Below are 21,159 nucleotides of genomic sequence, written 5' to 3'. Positions count from 1 at the left end.
ATGAAACTCTTCGAACTGATCTAACTCTAAACCACGTCTGTAAAAGATAGGGTTAATGGAGGAAACGAGATGAATATAGGTGCTTTAACGCTATAAACGGCCATCAGATAAAACTTTTGTTATTGACCATGATATAGCTTTAAGAATATGATATTGATACGTATTTTAGAAAAAAAATGTTTGCCTTATCGACCATGTGCAACATGAAACAATTCTTATCTGATGAAAGTATGATATGCAATTCCATTCTGCATAAATGCGACATACAAGTGCGAATATCAGTTTGCCTACTACCACTGCGAAGAATAATTTGCCCCATGGTTAACTCAGTCAATCCAACTACTCCCAACAGTAAGAATTCAACAAATTGATTTTTCGTAAACTTCGTTTTCTAGGTCATCAGGATTGGATTGGATCAGTTGCAGTGGTTGAAATATATTTGAATATATTTAAATATGAAACTCGGTCAACTAAACAACGATATGAGTCGGTCCAACTTTAAGCCAACTATTTGTACTAATTTACGAGGCATGTCAAATTAATGAAATATGTTTCCACTTTAGAAACTATTCCCAAATCGTTGGGCAACCAGGAAGTTTATTGTGTGCATGTCGAAGTTGCGCTTGATAATAAGAATTCTTTGGGATTTCAGCTTCCGTTGATGAAAAACTATTTCATTTATTCTTTTCACTACCAGGTTTAAATGGTATTTTTTTTTATTTTGAACAAATCAGAGATAAATCGTTAAGTAAAGATTTATACTCGCTTTGTAATTATAATTATAATCAAATAATAGTAATATTTCATCCTCGAATCACAAACTGTAAATAAACGTTTATTAGACACAGAATTGTTATTGATTATAGATTTCAAACAAATGCACTGAGATTGATACAATGTTTGACAAATATTCCTTCCCATTTTTGTCGTGAATACGACTTACCTTACTTTGGGGCGCCTTTTCAAAATTTACCCCCTGAGAAGTGGTAAGTTTTTGATCATGAATATCTCTTGTTGCATCAAACGTATCAAAATTATTTTTTCTACATGCCGTCGAAAATATGACCACAATTTTATGATAAAACTTGTGTGACGTAATCTCAAATAGTTCAAGATTAAACTTTTTTGAAATGTTTCGGTATCAACGAGTATAGAAGAGGAAAACATATGACGATTGTTTGTCTCTCTCGTATTTTGAAAGCTCATAGTTCAGTGATCTGTGGAAGGATTTATATAATCTAATTACCAATAGATTCGATATTTTTCAACTTGAACATATATTGTAACAACATTGAAATTTTTCAATAGTACACTATTGAAAAACCTGTCTGATTTGATACATTTCAGCATCAGCCAATCAAAACGCGTTCTAAGGAAGAGAACAAAATATGTGCTGTTCCAGCGATATAAAAAGCTAAATTTGCCACTTTTTCTACCATTTTGTGAGCAACGGTTACAGAAGGAAAACACACACGAGAGTAACATCGGGCTGAAGTCATCAGTGTACACGCAAAGAACCATCTCGGATCTAAATGCAGATCCTGTTGATCGTGACAATTCAAAGCACTTTTCAGTGCTACAGATCATCATAAAGAACTAGTTGTATTTTCTCTTTCGTAAAAAAGCACCAGATTGACCAAAATGGAAGTAGACAATGTTTGCACCGTCACTAACACATTCAATTACGACTCACGCAATGCGAAAATGAACGTATTGATATAGAACACATCTTTATACTAGTACTAGTGAAATGTTTGTAATGGCATAAATACGAAACTACTTAACGGATTGTTATCAAACTTGACATCTGTACTTCTTGCTCTTCAGAGATGGTTATGAGAATATTTTTATGGTGGGCTCCCTCCCAGTAGTGTCCTTAACATGCGGGGAGGGGGTCAATGAAGAAATTTATATAATTTGATGAGAGTCGGTTCTCTCTTGAAGGAGGGGTTTTTGAAAATAAATTTTCATCTCCCGATTTTTGTAAAACAAGAGAGTGGCAAGAATGTGAAGGTCGTAGTAGATAGTATTGCTAGTGTTAATTCGAATGCAACGCAATTTTTTTCAAATAATTTCAAAGGATCTGGTTCCATTTTGCCGGTATATTCAAAGAACTAAGGGAAAATAATCTTGATCTGCCTATGAACTCGAGTGTATTTAAGTCTCAGCATAACTACGAAACAACTTAACGAATCACCACCAAGTTTGGCACATGTACCAAAGCTCAGATACTTTCTACACTACTCAGGTTAATTATGGAGGAGATCTGTAATAAGTGCACTGACAAAAAGGAAGTAAAATCAAAATCAAATTTTGAGGGGGAAGGAGTGTAGCAAGTGTCCCGAACATGGAAAGTGTAAGGAAAAATTAATTGGGTTTTACGAAAAATTGGTACTTCTTTACGATTTCAGTATATTTCGAGTAATTAAGTGAGGGAGAGGGAGAGGGAATAAGTATTCACAAAATTTATCTGAACTGACGAGATCATACAATGAAACTCGGGAATTATCTTGAAGGTATTTATAGAAGGAAAGGTTTTTTTAAATGTTCCTAACAAAAGGGTTCAAATATAAAACTGACCCAATTTGTCGAGAATACCATGGAAATTATGACTATTGTGACATCTGAGATGGCACACTGATTATTCGCAATCTGAACATGAACGAAGTTTTATTCAATCGGATTGTCGTCTAAGTGTTTCATTACAATCAGAGTATTTCACTGAGCAGTACAACTTCGAGAATTTTTTCGGCCTTCCCATCACGATACATTTTCGAGCAACGCCGGGTAATTCAGCTAGTAGATCAATACAATATAACGGCACTTGGTAGCCGAATGCAAATTACACTCGGAGCCTGCAAAATTCTGTGCGAGTAAAATTTGTGCATCATTTGAAAAGTTAAGTAGTTATGAGATGTATCGTTTGTAGAATTATGTCACCTGTAAAATTCATAATTTATTTTCTGTGTATAGCAATACTCATTCACTGTATCATCGGTAAAGTGGCGACAGAATGAATAAAGAACATTAAAAGACAGCAAACCCTATGGAACAAAATGAGCCAACGTTATTCTCTTCTTTTTCTTCTTCTTCTTCTTCTTCCTGGTTGGCGTCACCTCACTTGAGATGACGCCGATTGATAGCAATGCAACTTAGGATATATTACCAGTTAATTTTCGTTTATAGTCCAATGGATTTTCTTTTTACTGGACTACAAGCGAAAATCTCGCTTTATCGAGACGCCAAAATACGGATAAAAATTCTTTCTATCTCGCGAAATACTCGAATTTTCACCACACCAACACAATTCAACGTGCTCGCTTGTTGAGAGATTCACCGGAACTCCCTACGTTATTATCAGAAAATTATTATTTACTATTACTATTATCTTCTGGTGAATGTTGTTGTAAACACAATAAAACGAACGCTCTACACAGATAAAAATATTTTGTGAATTTACTTTTATTTTCATGCACATATTTGGAGCAGGCAATTGAATGGAAAGTTACATTACAAAACTAAGCGGTTTGTAATTATACATTCTTGTTCAATGAAAAAGTATATTAATCTTAATGTAATTTTATATCAATCATGGTCTTAAATCAGATTTTCGTTTCAACTGATGTGTATTTCATAATACTATCGGTTTACATGTCGTGTAAGTTTAATATTCTCTTTCTGTGTACGTGCTGCCTAACAGCAAATTTAGTAGCTAGAAGATTTGTATGGTAGATCTATAATAGAACTGAAAATAAAACAAACGTACACCCAAAGCTCCGTTTACGAGCACTTTTTATACGTTACTCTTTTTACGTTACTTTTTTTACGAACCAAATCCCAAATAACGTAAACTTTTTTTACGGACCTACTTCGTAAAAAGAGGTTTTGGCATACATCGAAAGCGATTTCCGGCTCATTTGTATTCCATGGAAATTACTACAATATGGATATTTTTGGAACGGGTTTAAAGAGTAGATTTCGGAAAATTATGTTCGTGGTGGATCTAAAATCCAAGATGGCGACTTTCGGTTTCCTGATATTCCTCGAAAACTCTTACAATGTGGGTTTTTTAAGAACGGGATTGATGAGTAGATGTCGGAAAACGATGTTTGAGGTGGTTCTGAAATTCAAGATGGCGCCTTCTATTTTTTGATACTCCTTAAAAACCCTTACAATATGAGTATTTTCGGAATGGGATTGATAAGTAGATGTCGGAAAACGATGTTTGGAGTGGTTGAATAGAAACATCCAAAAAGTCAGTCAGTTTTGAAGTTTTAGCTGAAAGTAAATTTAGTCGGTTGGTTCACGAACAATGCGTGCTTAGCTAACTCACATTAAACTCTAAAATTAAAAAATTTCTGTAAAAATGCATAATTTCTTGAGATTTTTAATAAATATGATAGAATTTCCTGTAAAAAATTCAAGTGAAGCAATATTCAATCGATTGGTGATTGATATGTATTTCATGCCAAGTGTCAAACAGGTTTAATTTTATTTTATTTTAAAATTTCTGTGAAATATCTAATTTTTGGATTTTCATTAGTGTAAATTTGAAACTATTTTTTCCCGTACATTATAGCTGATATCAAATTCAATCGATTGGTGTACAAAAATGGTTAGCTGTATTTAGCATTCTTGGACTACTTCTAAATTTTAAAACTTCTGTGAAAATATCGAATTTTTTGAGACATTTTCAGTAAAGTTAAAACTGATTTCTTCTTAAACATATAGCTGATATCAAATGCAATCTATTGGTATATAAAATGCATATGTCGCGACGACAATTTCGTATTTTCGACATATCGTCAAACTCAAAGCGACTTTGAGTTTGAAGATATGTCGAAAATACGAAATTTTCGATAATTTATGCTTGGTCTTTTGGTTACGTTTTTGATCAAAACTTTCATTAACAAAGTGTAATTGAAAAATTTTCTGTTCCATTTATGTTGTGATTTATGTATCTGTCTAATGATAAACAAATTTTCAAAATCGGACTTCTAACAGCTGAGATATGGCCAACCAAAGTAAGCGTTTCCACATTTTTTCAACCGACTTTTATTGGAACTATTTTTTAAAAACTTTGAATAGAATATTCGATTTTCCATCGTTTCAAAAATGATTTTTTTTTTTTCATAAATACGTTTATTTCTTAAGGCAGTTTACATAAGTTTTTCTTCGCCGTAGCATCACTTTTACATAATATTCTTATCCTAATTTAATTCTAACATAGTCACAACGTTTTGCATTTATTAAAACATATTCTCTTATTACTTAAATATCATCTTAGGTAACTCGTCATTAATTATGAAATCTACTCGGAAATATTATTTGAACCAAACGATTAACTTCTATAAACTATAAAATAAGCTGTTATTTTCAGACATTTTGTTAATAATTTCATAAACTGTTTCGAGTTTGTTTGTATCATTACATTATTTTTATTCTAATTTAGCTATTGGTTGAACTCATGGACGCAGCTGGGATCAGAACTAAGTCTTGAAAGGGGCCTTTATTAAATTGAAACTCCAGTTTTCTTTATGAAATGATAAATAAGTTTCATGTATGAAAGGTCACGACAAGCAAGAATGTCTCGAACTGGGATATTGGATAGTCTACCTTGGGTACGCAAAGAATTTATTAGTTGAGATCTGACATCACGATACTCCACGCATGTCCAAACGACATGATCAATATCTCGATAACCTTCGCCACAAGCACAATGATTAGTCTCGGAGAGCCCAATTCGAAGGAGATGTGCATCTAACGTGTAGTGATTGGACATGAGTCTGGACATCACACGAATGAAATCTCTACTCACATCCAGTCCCCTGAACCATGCCTTTGTCGATATTTTCGGAATAATTGAGTGCATCCACCGACCCAGATCATCTTTATCCCAAGAAGCTTGCCAGCTGGCAAGTGTTCTTTGGCGAGACGAGCTATAGAATTCGTTGAAAGCAATTGGTCTCTCATAAATTTCACCCTCAATAGCACCACGTTTGGCTAAAATATCGGCTCTTTCATTGCCAGGAATGGAGCAATGAGCCGGGACCCAGACTATAGTGATTAGATAATTATTGTTCAATATGTCGTTCAGGCACTGTTTTATTTTGCCCAGGAAAAACGGTTCAGTCTTGCCAGTCATGTTTGAGCGAATGGCTTCAATTGCACTCAGACTATCTGTGAAGAGGAAATAATGGTTTGGAATTAATGTGACGATTACACTCAAACTATAATGAACTGCTGCTAGCTCTGCTATATAAACAGATGCAGGTTCTTGAAGCCTAAATGAGGCCGAAACATTATTGTTGAACATACCAAACCCTGTCGCTTCTTCAATTCGCGATCCGTCCGTGTAAAACATTTTCTCAGAGTCAATATGCCTGAACTTACTTGAAAATATTTTTGGAATTTCCGTCGAACGTAGATGATCCGGGAGAAAAAATGTATTTATTCCGAATGAATTTATCTTTCTAATGGTAAAAACAAAATTCAAATCGGTCCAAAAATAGTCAGTCAAAATTAGCGTTCCCACTTCTCATGATACCCTTGGTAGTCCGAGTAATTTTTTACCCCCTGGTATTTGGAGTGTTGACCAAAAACAAAGATAACCGTCCTACATCCGCAACTAGTGAATCCAATATGTCTGTTTCCGCAGACGAAAACTATTCTACAATCGAAGATAAACAGTATTCATCTACTGAAGCATGAGCTGCACACCTCGAGTCGTACTAATAAGAAGACAAAAAAGTCCCAAAACGAAACCTTCGACTACACTAAAAAAACAACCATAACGACGACGAATAAATGTGAAGATGCGATCTAAGGGCCATCCAATCCTCACTGGGTAGTAATGAGAACGCTTTTCCCCTGTAAAAACGAGTAATAGCCAAAACCAGTAAAAATTATTTTTCTTACTAAAATGTTATATGATAAATCGACTCGGTTCAGCGTTAATGATCTTAAACCGTGTGAAATAAATGAATGAATGAAAAATGTCACGCAAGTCATAGAATAACTTGAAGTATTGAAAATATAGAGAATCTATCACTATCGAAGTGTTCCAAAAAGTTATTCAAAACTTAAGTTCTTTTTTTGGAAAGAAAATGCGTGAGAAAAGTTCTTCCCATACACAACTTAATCAAAGAAATAAATAATGTTGAAATCTATAAAATTTAATCACAGTATTTTTCAAAACTTTGAACGATTTCCTTAGTCAGTTAGCGATTTCTATGCATTTCATTCACTCCACAAGCTTATATTCATCCAAAATTTATCTCACATCGCCGCGTAAAAATGTTTAGGCTTTGCACCGTGCCCGCGAACAGTACGGCACTCGAATAACAACTCCCACGTGATGTAACAATTTTATTATCACAGATTAATGACTAATAAAAAAAGTTATTTGCTCAACTTATCCATAAGCATTCAGCATCGCGGTGAATTCTTCGTTTTCGGGTGCATTCTGTTTTCGAGTGTATTGGCATAACTTCACGATTAACCATTATTTTTCAGCCTAAACACTTTGGGTAGAATGACCACCAAAATCGATTCAGCCTTAAATGCAGGATAATTACCAAGCTATCCTTTTCAAAAGATACGATTTATATAGCACTGTTGAATACCAGATGTTTTAATTTCGACCGCCATGGTATAAAACAACACAACCATCTTCAGGCATTATTGGGTCACTTTGGGTCTACATCCTAATCGTAGTCTTCATTTAATCATCAATATGCACATCATTAAATAATTCACTTGAAGCTGTACATCCACTTTTCTCTTTGGATCCGAATCAAGTAGTCTTCCTTTCGATCTTTATCAATAATAAATTTGTTCATTATTCTTGCATATTAGAGATTCAACCCTGCCGGGTAAGTAGGTGTATCATCAGAACCGATCAGAATACCGAAAATTAATCCGGAAACACTCACAACTAATGATATTATCGCACTGCGTTCAGATCCGGCCGAATAAGTATCCAATTGCCTTTGCCGTCATCAATCGAAAATATTGATAATGAACATCCCAGTCAACCGGACATCCTTTCACTTTCGTTTGGGCCAAGTAAAACAAACAACTGATCCGATTGATTCACACTAGCATCGTTCCCAATTCGAGAAGGCACCACCCAGATAGCTTATTTTACCGGATCGTCCGTAGTCATTACCGCTCCGATCGAACTCGAACTGTATCCGACAAAATACTGAGGATACAACTCCCGTTACTTGTTGCTTTATATAGCGGAAGATTTTCCGACAGTAAATTTCAGTTATATACAAACCAGCATGGGACGGAAAATGGTAGCGTTACAACGAGGCCTGCTCTCAGGATGTTTTTCCGTCATCACTCTCCCGCAGCTCTCTGGAAAAGCACGTGGTAGGAATTTTCTGAATGAGCTGACTTTGTTGGCAGAGTGCGGAAGAGAATCCCTACGCCACAAGCGTGCAGTAAATTGGGCGCAATCGTTCTCCTCACCTTGATTACTTCCTGTCGAATTAGTTTCGCAAGGCACAGTGTTGCTGTTCAGAACAAAAACTGTCGAGAATGGTCTTCAATTGTCATGAATGTATCACTTGTAAGTATCATCCTTCCGCACTTTTTTAGCGAGCAAGCGACAGTTGCCGTAATTCTACCACAAACTAAAATCCAGATTCAAAAAAAGTATCCTTTCAATTCTATCTATGTATTTCGTATTAAATATAATTATGATACTCAATATGATGGCGCATTAAATTATGCTGAACCCGGTAAAAGGTTTTCTATCCTGTAAATATAGCTACTACTTACTGTAAAGCAACACATTACGAAATTGGTAATATAATTGTAGTTGTTGTAAATATCAATTTTACGGTTTTTATGTATCTGCCTGGTAAGCTAAACGTGCGTTCGTTTGTATAAATCAGAGTTTCCCAAACTTTTTTGCTCGAATTCCCATTTTAAATATATTATTCGTTCCACTGCCCACCAAGTAGTTAACACGAGATTTAAAATAATACAAAAAATAATTTGCTTCCCCTGTCGTTCAAACATTGGGTAAGCAAAACAACAACAAAACCTCGCATACCATTGCTCAACCGAAGAAATAATGTGAGATCGACTGGTAGAAGAGTGAAGTTTTTGAGTGCGAAATTGGATCACAGGGGATCAACTAAAATGTGAGCTCAACCGACCGTGCCCAGTCAGATCAAATACCAAGTTCTTTTCTAGTCTTCTGCGTTGTTGATCATAACATCCACAGTAGTTCAGTTGGCAGAGCGATTTCACCGGATTGGAGAAGTTTGCGGACGGATTTATAACTGTCTCTGAAAACTTATGATGCCAGTTTTTGCATTTTATTCTGCATTAGGCGTGTTTTCTTGTGACGTATGTGGAAAACAATGAACTGAACTTGAACTATCGAACAAGGTTTCTGGATCAGAATACTGAATCTAAACCCGAATTCTTGAAAGAGATTTTTTTATAAATTTTTTTTTTTCGTCAAGCAAATGTAGACTACATATAAATGGTTTACAATTTTTACTTAGATACTACGCATTATTTCTACGACTAAGCTGGGATTTCATTTCATTTTTGGACATACCAAGGTCAAGATGTTCGGAATATTGATTGTAGTGACGCATTATTCGATTGATTGGGCTATATTTTGCATGATTTGTTCTAGTGTTTCTTTCTAAAAATAATTTCCTGGTTCGTAATTGACGGCTAGGTGTATAAAAATTTAATTGCGATAATAAAGAAGGTGATTGAATGCGTTGAGAAATTACGTCGTTGATAAAATAAAATCCACAAAAGTGAGCTTGGAGTCTAAGATTACGCCTAAATCTCGTACAATTTCACATTTTTCTACAAGTTGATTTCCTAGATGTATGTTTGTAGATATAGTTTCATTTTTCCTACTGAGAGTTATTGAGCTACATTTTTTACATTGAGTTGGAGTAGACTTTCGCAGCACCAAATGTGGAATAGATTTGATTTCGTTCTATAATATTACAGCGTCGTTGATATTTTTAATTTCCGTGAAGAGTTTTATTTCGTCTGCATATATAAGCACTTTCAGATTTTTGAGTATGAAGGAAATGTCGTTTATATGTAAAATGAAAAGGAGAGGCCCTAAGTGAGAACCCTGAGGTACGCCAGGAGTTACATTAATTGATTCAGACAGTATGTTTTGGAAGCGGACTAACTGTAAACGATTCGTTAAGTATGATTTGAACCATTCCAGAAGAGTTTGTTCTATGCCATATTTTTGTAGTTTGTGTAAAAGTAATGGTATGTCAATACGGTCGAAAGCTTTGCTAAAGTCAGTGTAAAGAGTTTCTACATAGTTGCCAGCGTCCATTGCATTCAAAGTGAATGTCATGAATTCTAAGAAATTTGTTGTAGTTGAGCGGCCTGTTGTTTGTTTGTTATTACATTTTTAAGTTGATGAAAAAGTTTTTCGTTTACAATTTTTTCAAATAATTTTGGAATGCATGAGATAATGGCTATTCCACGGTAGTTCCGAATGTTAAATTTTGCACCAGATTTAAATATTGGTACAAGAAAGGAAGATTTCCATGCTTTAGGAAAAGTACATTTATTAAGTGATAAGTTCAAAAGTAGTTGTAGTGGTAGTGTAAGTTCTTCAGCAAGATTTTTTTTAAATATTGGTGGTATTCTGTCTGGTCCAGGCCCTTTTGAGTCGTCTAAGTTTTTCAGTGCTGTCGAGATGTCATGTTCTGATAGATAGTTTACAGAGATGGAGTTGGATAATGCAGGTATGAAAGAAAAGCAGTGTTGGTGATTGCCGAAAATTTGACAGAAGCTGCTATATTGCTATCTATATTGTATACAACATTTTCAATCCGGTAGAAGATGCTACAAGAACTCGAGTCTCTCAATGCATGAACCGTGAGAGAATTTTGCTACATTTCTTCGCTCCACTTCATACTCTAAGTATTTCACGCCCTTAAAAAAAATTTACAGTCTGATAATGATCGTTGCTGTGTGTAATTTCCCAAGAGAGAATCGCAAGTTGACAATTATCGCAGAAAATCGAATCGATGATTCAACTTGATGATTCTCATACTAGGTTGCAATATTTCAAAACCCTTGTGTGGAGCATTCACAGACATTTTCATAGACACAACTTATACAAAGGATATATGCACATAGTTAGAATAAGCGGCAATAGTAAAATGATTCTATCGCAATTGTCAACTGCCTGTATAGAATCGGATCACGAAACGAGAATAAGCGACCGTTTGTTGCTTCAGAGAGGATCCCCACAACAGCGTGCTAACCTTTGATTCTCAGAAATGTCATCGAGAGAAATTCGCTTTCGCACTGGTGCCTATTCTATGTTAAATGAACCATGTCGGTTTTTTGTTGCTGCGATGATATCCGTCTCTCTTTGATGGCACTGATTGAATCGTGTGAAGAGTTGCCAGTGAACGTTCTTTGATACGATAAAAGCCATCCTTGAAGAAAAGTATTCACGGTCACGGTCAGTTTCTGAATAAGATGTATATACTTCGTGAAAAAAATTTGCAAGTTGATTGCAGATTTCTGTACTTTTTTGCCCTACATGTTCGTCGAGGTGCATTTGAGATGGAAAATTGTTGCTTTTTAGTTTAGTTTTTGTGTAGTTAAAAAAGTTCTTAGGGCAAGTCTTTATTTCGTTTTCAATTTTGCGGTTATATTCTTCATGTGCTGTGTTAATGGCTATTTTGAGTTGTTTGCATAGGTTTAAGTAATTTTGAAGATGAGCGTCACTTTTTTCTTGTTTGTAAGTTTTGTGTGCTTTTTGTTTTCTATTTTTCAAATGTTTTAGTTGTGATTTGAACCATACAGGTAATTTGCTGTTATGATTTTTTCTTCTTTTTTTCGTGGGCAAAGTTTCTTTATTCGAATATGGACTCTGAACTTGAAGCAGAATTCAGTACTTATATTCGGAACATGGGTTTGGGTTTCAGGTCAGGAGTTAGATTGTGAATCTGAACTCCTAACAGAGACCTTAACCTAGATTCTGGACCTGGATTCTGTGCCAGAATTATATTTTATGAATTTCTGACAGAGTTTTCGAAACTAAACCGATTTTGCACTTGATCTGTGAGCCTGAATTAGATTCTGGACCTGAGTTCTCTAGGATTCCTCCATTCTAAACTTGAAACTAAATTATTGACAGAGATTCTTAACCTAGACCAGGATTCTGAACCAGGACCTTGAAGTTGGATATCCGACAAGGTGTCTGGATCTGAATACTGAATCTGGACATGGTTTTTGAACCAGAATTCTGACAGAGATTCTGAGTCTGAGGCAGAAATCTACACTTGGATACTGACCCAAATAGCATGTTAAGTTGCTGTACTGTATATTTCTACTGATTGTGCAATTTATCAAGTTAGTTTATATCACTATTATAGTAACTGTTGTGTTATGGAAAAAGCGCAATTTTCCTGTGTTGTACAACATACTTGCTAGTTCATCTGTTATTACGAACATTTATTCACAATGATTGTGCAACTGATACAAAAACTCATGCGTCGATCCCATCACAAAGGCAGTAATAAAATCAGCGAAAAAACAATTGTGAAAATCGTGCAATCTACTACGTAATGTAAACAAGAAATGGAATGACGTTTACAAAAACATAACAAACATAATTTCTAATAAATAAGTTTCACATTTGATTTTCAATACAACTTCTCTCAACACAAACATGGATCTTGTAAAATAATCTGCACATGAAAAATGATAATGCATATATTTTAGAATTAATCTTTTGTGTTTTTGTAAATGAAAAATCGACAACGAAATGCATTTTTATGGTGAAACATGTATTCGTACGCCCGAAATTTTCAAGTGCCTTAGAATTATCGTGTTTTGATGATTGTACACAAATTTCTTTGAAAATAACAGTCTATTATTTTCAATGAGAATCTTCTGAATGGTGTTTAAAATACGTGTATTCAAACATTCTTTGAAATTCTCAGACGATTTTGATCAAACTAATGTGTAATTAAATCTGAAAAATGCCGAAATGATTTTTTCTTGAATATTTTCCAATATGGCATCGATTGTAACAGTGAGTTGAATAGAAAATGGTTCACCCAACGTATTATCTAAATAACAGGAAACATTAACATGTTAATATTTCGGAAAGAAATTCTCTATGTTTTGTTTTTTATCAGTTTTTATCTTCTAGTTGAATTAAACAACAATACAGTATAGTCATTTATCTTAGAGGGCCCGACTTTTGTGATACGCACTGTAGGTATTATTTTGGTGATCCCATGTGCTGGAGTTGCAAAAACAAGTTGCACAAGCGGTAATATATAACTATGGGAGTAACTATGAAGAAATTAACTTTTCGTTCAATATCTCTAAAAAGTGATGTCAGGTCTGCATTTTTTTTTCGCGAGATGAATACAAATTATCTGATTGATTTTTGTTTTCATTGCGTATAAAACGCTGTATTCCTGAAACTTTTATGATAATAATCTCATGTCTGCAAGTTTTGCGTTCAATTCAAACATCTTTCACAACTTTTTGCAAGTTTTGAATTTTATATCAATGTTTTTCTAAAACTGAATAAAACTGCGCACACTGATCTGAGAATTCATGAGGCAGCCAAAACAATGCGGACTCTGCAGAAATATATTTTTTACAGCAAGGTTATCAAGTCGGCTTAGCATTTTTTGCCTTGCGGAGAGCATCAATCATTTCACTAATTTTTCTTCCATAAGAGATTTATAGCAATTTCGACGTATATTATGCCCGGTACAATTATGACAGCCGTTTGGAAATTTTATGATAAGTTGCACAATTGTTATAGTGACTCCCGTTTTACATGACGATGTGAAATTTTTTGTAGAGCTTCTAGTGAAACATTAACAAGTTGGTGATTTACTGCACAATTGTTTTAGATGTACTTAAAGTTGTTCTACATTGATTTTTTCGGTAGTATTGTGAAACTTAACAGTGATAAGTTGCACTACCAATTTTAATATATATTTCTAAGGCTGTGAACCATTTCGCGATTAATTTTAACTTTTGGTTAAAATCTGACACTCGAGTGGTTAATTTGATGCTGTCAAAAATAACCCTGCTCGAGAGCATGGTTATTTTTGACAGATCGATAGTTATTTTTCAACACTGAAAAAAATTTCACAATGAAAATTCTAATACTAAAACTTTAGTTGAAATTATTTCCAGTGGAAAATAAACCCAAATAACTTTCCGTTCGTCAAATTTTGAAATGGGCCACAGTTTTAGTCAAATTTAACTACTCGACACCAAATAACCACTCAAGTGTCAGATTTTAACCAAAAGTTAAAATTAACCTCGAAATGGTTGACAGCCTAAATATATCTAACATAAATAACATTTCTAAATCAATTGTGAAACATCTTGAAAGTTCAATAAGTTACATTTGCTACTTGGGGAACATGGATTTGGATTCTAGACCTGAACCTGATTACTTGAACTCTCGATGAAGATTTCGGGTTTAAATCTTGAGCAGGATTTTGGATCTGGATTCAGAATTCCAAACAATATTTTTGATAAGAATTGGTTAGAATTCTGATCCCGGATCAGCTCCTCAAAGAGTTTTTAAACCTGTAACTAGATCTTGAACCTTGACTCTTCACCTGAATTCCGGACTTGCATTCTGAAGCTAGTTTCAGAATTCTTGAACGAAAATCGGGATCGAAATTTTAGACCTGCATTTTGAACCTGGGTTATAGGACCTGAACTCCTGACAGGAATATATAGGTTTTCGTGTGTTTTGGACATAAGTTCCGATTCAAGGCCTAGATTCTGAGTCTGAATTTCTGACCAAAATGTTAGATCTGAACCAAAATTCTGAACCGGGAAGCAGGATTCTGGGTCTGAATTTCTAACATTTGTTATTCTGTATGTTGAGTTTGGAATATAGACATGATATGAATTTCTAATGAAACATTGAAACTATTTACACTCATTCTTATTTGACCAATTCTTGGTCGTAACAGTATTTCAATTTTCATCTTCTCACTTTCGTTTTCTTTCTTACAAATCTCACAAGAATAGAATGATGCACTAATCACATCATTTTTGCAATTGGTAGATTGAAATGGAATTGTTTTTCGCAATGATATATAGTGATTATATAAATTTGTCATGAATATATTTTACTCAGGGCCTTTCTCAGAAAGATTTTTTAAGTATCGAAGCCTACTATTTGCAACTCATTGCCCACTTGTTATCAGTTTCGAGTTTATTCCCCGCCTGATGCCTTTCTCATATTAGTTATATTTTCGAAAACGCTATAAGATTCTGTCAAGATTTATTTTTCAAATTTGAATTAAATTGAAAAACTTTGTTTGGGTATAAACTACTATAACCTTTTCAAATTGTAAACAGTTATGTCAAGTTAATATAGATTAATTGTGACAACCTTGCACGCTATACAAAATTGAACAAAATACGCTATGTGCTAAACGGTGGCGTTTTCTTCTTTCGTACCAGCACGTACCGTTGCGTACCGATTTTGCATAATTTTGTACGACGGTTCAAAAGTTACCGCTATTACCGATGCGTTCGAGAGCGGAAACCGGGGAATAGTAGTCCCAAATCAGATTTATATATCCACTAACTAACAAGGTCGGCCAATTAGATGAATTTACCAGTAAATTTTATAAAAATTTGCATCTCGTTTCGTCATCAGTTCGTCGAGCTGAGTCGAATCGTATATGACATTCGGCCCTCCGCTTCAAAAGTCAGTTTTCACAGTGATTGCGTAGCCTTTCTATATGAGAAAGAAAAAAACAATTTGGTAGTATCGCTGATGTTAATTGCTAATGGAAGAATGCTTTTCTTCACTTCACCGCAGAACCTTTTGTTACTGCTATAACATCAACAAGCGGCATATCCGGCAGTTGGAGTACTTAACGGTCGTCTAACCGTAAAAGACCAGCATTTGGTCCTCTGGCCAAATGCCATTTCTGCCACACACACACATGGCTGAGACCTTCTAAATGTCCATTTCTAGAGCACAACAATCCACAAGACTTGTGATGATGCGATAGATTCTGAGAAGTCAATTATTCAATATTTATCACATCAATTTCTCAAAAATGACTTGAAGTTTTGGAACCGATAACAGTACGAGGAAGCCAAATCAGGCGAACAAGGTGATCTTAACCATAATAGTGATATTCGAGTGCTTCATTTAAGGTCAATTCACAGTGATTTCGGTTTTCAATCGCTCCATTAATGCACACTAATACTTTTATTATTTACGCATTTATTCTGTTTTAAGGTAGTCCTCCAAAAGAATACTATGACAATGACTCGTGTCGCTCGAAGCACTCGTGCCGCCTTCAGGCCATTGTCGGGTAATCATTCTGTTCTCTGACGTATAATAATGGATCCAACCAAACATGAATTCGAAGAGCGTTTGCGTTTTTCTTTTCAGTCCTAAAGAAGTACGTGGGGGAACCAGCCGCTGGATATGTTTCTCATCTGCAGAATCTTGCCCAACTATGTCATGCTCGCACACTTTCTCTTTCCCGTGATCCAGTGAAATTTTTTGTATTATTATTATTGTCTTTTATATTATCCCGGTTTTAACGTCCATTTTATGTAGTTTTGAGGTAGTGGGTGCTTTATCGGCGGTGTAGTTTCGACCATCACGAAACTCTTAAGACCTTAACCTAACGATGTAATCTTCACGACAAACAGCCCAATAATATGTATCAAATTTCGGGATTTCGGGAGGTGCCAGGGCCCCTGGGGCTTTCCCTCTGGGCCCTAAGCACCAAGCAGAGGTCCTTCTCGGTCTGGTAAAAACGGAACCGTTCGTTTCTAAAGTATGACACAGTTTTGAAATCTAATTCCTGTTATTTCAAATTGATGAGCTTTTATAAAAAAAACGAGAAGACAACTTTTTGAAATCCAACCTCGGTAGATGCTTAAAATGTTAACCATTTTGAATGATTTTTATTTAATAAAATGTTTCTTATTACCCTCAAACAAACATCTACGGATATCCTAATCGGATGTTTCCTGACTTCCCCTGTTTATGTGTAATAAAATAAAAAAAACTGGTAATTTGTAGCGTTACATAAAGTGCCCACCTCCTTTTCAATTCCACTGAACACATCATCATGCAACACTTCACAAAACAAATTTTGTCGAAGCATAGCAATAGATTATTATATTACATCTGTTCTAAGTTCAATTTCCGACATGGAGCTCCTGTTTATATGAAAAAAATAAACATTTGAAAAGATTATTTGTCTTTCCGTTATGTTTCCTTCTGTGCGATCCCAGGAAGTAAGATTTTCATCATACGATAGCCCTAACGAATGATAGCCTAGCGTTTTCAAATTTCGAAGATTACTTTAATTTCACCGCAATTTGCCTTCCTTGCTCTTGCCTACTGGTCCATGGCGTCAGGCATCTTGAGTCACGTTGAAATAACTACGATTCGGAAAGTAAAATGCCATTCGAGTTTTCACTCTGGAAAATCACAAGGATAGCATTAATCATAAAGGAAAAGATTTCAACGGTTCCTGTGATTCATCACAATCGTATCGTTTCTGACCGATGTAAAGGAGCACCCGCATAGCGTTTTGGTTACCTGGGCAGCCATGGCCACCAGACGGCTACCAAAATTGATTCAGTGACGGTTGTCAAATCCTATTTGACAAAACAATGTCGCCTGTATCTAAGTTAGCCGAGCGTTTTCATCTTCTCACCTTCGCTGAAAATGTCAAAGATTTCAATGTGGAAAAATCCTGGTGGATACGGTTGTATCGTTTGAGTTGTATAACTGCCAGCGGTGAGGCAGTCGGTCACCAGAATGTCTGCCAGCTATATTTTCCCAGCTGGCAGCGTTTAGTCAGCCGTCTGGCAGCCATGCGTATGCGGGCAGCTCTTTCCGGGAGAACATTTATCAACACACAGCCGAACGATTTGACAGGTTCGCACTCGGCTAGGAAATACGTTTAAAATTTTATGTCAGGTGTCAATGAAGGAAAGGTGCGTTCAGGTTTCTATCAAATTATTTAATGAAGGAATATTCTCCGGTACGGCATCGTTTTGGAAATTGAGCTTTTTGGGTAGAATAGAATACTCTTTCAATATTTTTTCTTCTGGAATTGCCTGATTATTATTGAATTGGGAAAAGTTAGGAATTACTAGGATTTCGACACTTCTTCACCTAGTGCTCTAAGGGATCCTTCAAAAAATTGATCAGATGTCTCAGTTGAGCGGACTCAAGGACAGTTTGACGAATAACCCTACAACCAGAGATCAGCGGAGACATTGTTATGATTTCGATTGAACTGTCAAAAACGGTCCCAAATTTGTTCTTTACGTCCATCGTTTCTACCGTTTCTTTGCATTTTCTCAGACTGGTTCGGATTGGTTAGATCTTTGAGTGCAAAGATCAAATAGAAAGTTTTTCTTTGTTTGAAGGAAGCTAATTATCAACTTCCCTTCTTCAAAACTGCTTTTTGAATTGATTGAAAACCTCACCCATTTTATCTCCTTTATAACGGGTGGCAACTAAAACTTTGGAATTTCTTTCTCGAGCTGTCAAAAAAAGACAAACATACTTGGAGAAGATCTGATTTGTTGAAATTAAAGATACATTGTTCATTGTTGAAAAAAAATTAGTGAACATTTGAAAACGGTCCGTAATCGGATGCTCGGCGAAGCTTTCGTTTGATGTCGGAACAGGAGCGTTGTACGGCCTTCATGTCAACTTTGCGAATGCATCTCTTGATTCTACCAATCAACTGTTAACAATTCGTGACTCTCCAGTTATTTTTGTACACCAAGGAGCTCAAAACCCCTAATCTTCGATTAGGCGACACTGAGGTAGATTTATCGGGTTGTGGTTTTTGGGTACAAATGGGATCGAATGGGTATTCAGGGACGATTGTATTTTTTGGAGCAATGCGATGACGCTTTATCCGGCCAAAACACGTATTGTCCATCAGCATGATGTTTTTGAAAAAATGGGATCAAAACTTTCTACAAACATTCGTTCACACACACCTTGATTGATTGCCAACCCAGATGGCTTGAACCATGACTTAGAAAAGCCTTTCTCGGAAATGACAATGTACAGCATCACTTTCTGTTCAAACTTATGTTTGAACTAATATTTTATGTTCGGATGTACAGTAGAACTATCCGTTGAATAGTATCGATCGTTTGCGGGAATCTGCGTCTTCGAAAGAGGGAAGTAACTTTCGTCGTCCAAAACAAAACTTTTTCCGGAAAAATTTTCCATCAACCAGCGGTATTGGGAATTCAGCGTTGAAATCTGTGCGTCAGTATATCCCGGGGCTCGTGTCTTCTTTCGGTACTTTATTACGAGCCTTTTCAATGTTTTGCAGATGTACTGGTGAGAACAGTTGAACTATTTTGCGGCATCCCTTTGACTCAGTGAATCCTTGTTGTTGAAGGCACGAGAAAGAGAACGAAGTCCTTTTGCGTCCATAATTTTGGCTGGTCTGCCACTACCTTCCTTATGAGCAGTTGTTGGGCATCTTAGGATATTGTAAACATTTTTGCTTTTAAAATGTTGTACCGTATACTATTTGCCGAGATTTCTGTGCAGTTCGTTGAACTGTACAATGCGCTCGTGAAATACTTTTTGTTTCGACGGCATTTTGAGCAAAACTGAGTAAGCATGAACAAAACAGAAAATACTGGCAGAAAGAGGAGAAAGAGAGTTAACACATACACACTCTTAGTTCTTTCTGAGCTCGTTTGTTGTTGAGCATACAGGCCTCGAAAAAATTCCAAAATTTTAGTTGGCACCCGTTACTACGAAAACTAGTTTATTACTTCCAATTAGGTACTTGATGTAATTTTTTCGAATTGTTGTTGTATCGCCGTATATGACTCGACATTTGAATCAAATCACTTCAAATTCATTTTCTAATTCACATATTTAAGTGGAATCTTGTTAAATCCTATAGACATTGCACTTAACTTCCATCAACCAAATGTATTACAATTATTATGCAATTGGTTTGACACTTACAATTCAATTGTCAGAAAAACACATGTAAACTTATGAAAAATTTTGGATTTCAACAAGTTTTAGACTTAAGTATCATGTAGAATACGTTTTCATATTGAATGCATGACAATTTGTTATTGAAAAGCCTTCAATTAGATTTCAAAAAACATGATAAATTAGTTTCGAGGACTGACAAAAATTCTTGTCGTGCGTGAATAGTATTGCTGGAAAACCGACATTCGAACGGAGCCTCGGAGACCCATAATGTTATATACCATTCGACACAGCTCGACTAGATCTGAAAATGTCTGTGTTTATGTGCGTGCATCTTTCAACGAATTTATTTACCGCTCAATTTTCTCAGAGATTACTGAACCGATTTCAACAAAATTAGGATCGTTTGAAAGCTACTGTTGAGCTATTGATCAAGTTCGAAGATCAAACTACTGTGACTTCTGATTCGGAAGATATGATGGTTTAAGTAGCGTAACCTACAAAACATTTATGTAGAAATGAGCCCAAATTAGTGTCAGCAATTTTCTCAATAAAAACACACAAAAAAATATTTTAATGAGACTGTCTCGATGGAAGAGAACGGCATTATCACACCACTAGATGGAATATATGTTTTTGATTTTACTTTTCGTCTTTGACTCATCAGTGCGTAGCAGTTTATGTTAAGTTGCTAGTGAGCAATTCCAGAAATGAGTAGAACAAAAAGTGACAAAATCAGAATCGACCTTCTCCGATTTGTATGAAACTTTACACATGGCTTCAGTATGGCAAAGCATAAGTTTTGAACCGATGGAGAGTTCAATACGACTCACGACTGATTTTTAAAAAGGGCGTATGTATTTTTGCATTTCACAAAAACTGCCTTTTTCAAATCGTTGTAACTCGGAAACCGTTAGTTGTACAAAAATGGCGGTCAGGAAGAAGTTGTAGGGAATCGATTGGGCACTCTAAAAAAATTATTAAAACCTACAGATTGATGGCTATCCCATCCGTGCCTTTTGTAAAATGAAGAAGTTATAGCTAAAACAGTTTACGGGTGCATGCAAATGATCAAGTTCTTCTCGTTGTAATTCGGAAATCGTTAAACGTACAAAAATGACGTCCAGGAAGAAGTTGTAGAGAATCAATAGGACACT

This window comes from Malaya genurostris, chromosome 2 (genome assembly GCF_030247185.1).
Source record: "Malaya genurostris strain Urasoe2022 chromosome 2, Malgen_1.1, whole genome shotgun sequence".
Lineage (NCBI taxonomy): Eukaryota > Metazoa > Arthropoda > Insecta > Diptera > Culicidae > Malaya > Malaya genurostris.
This window is presented reverse-complemented; position numbering follows the sequence as displayed.